The sequence below is a fragment of the Fonticula alba genome (genome assembly GCF_000388065.1).
Source record: "Fonticula alba strain ATCC 38817 unplaced genomic scaffold supercont2.9, whole genome shotgun sequence".
NCBI classification, from domain to species: domain Eukaryota; order Rotosphaerida; family Fonticulaceae; genus Fonticula; species Fonticula alba.
In genome coordinates, this window is record NW_009242979.1 from 1021105 (window position 1) to 1021730 (window position 626).

Sequence of the window (626 nt, forward strand, 5' to 3'; positions counted from 1 at the left end):
ATGAGCACAGCGCTGTCCTCACGGATCTATCACCCCCCCCCCGGCATCGCACGCGGCGTGAGCCGGGTGGCCCCGAGGAGCATGGAGACAGGGGCGCGTCACCAGGCGCGAGCCGGGTCTTTCGCCAGGCGGACCCAAGTGAGCACGCCCTCCGCGCCCCCGGACGGGAAGGGCTATTGGCCCCCTGATCCGGCCTCCTGGTGGCCCCCTCCTTGGGCTCCCGCGGCACGGTCTCCGAGGGGGGAGGAGGCGTTGCGCATACCCCACGATCGCACCCCTGGATGTGGGTGCCCGCCCCAAGGCACAGGAATCACGGCCAGCCAACCGGGTGCAACATACACACACACACATACATACACACACACATACGCATGCAGGGCCCAGGAGCAACCGGCCGACAGAAAATGCGCTCGCGTGGCCGGCCCGGGCCCGGCGTCCTTAGTTTGGTCCTCCCTCGGAGGAGGGCAGACACTCACTCGGGACGCGCTGCCAGAGCGCGCGTGCCACAGGTGACAGTCGGCCCGGGGGCCTCCGGCCTCCGGCCCCGGGCGGGGGGGGGGGGGGGGGGCAGCCCGGCACGGGGGTCGTGGGGGAGGACATATTAGCCGGCGTTCTTCACCATCAGA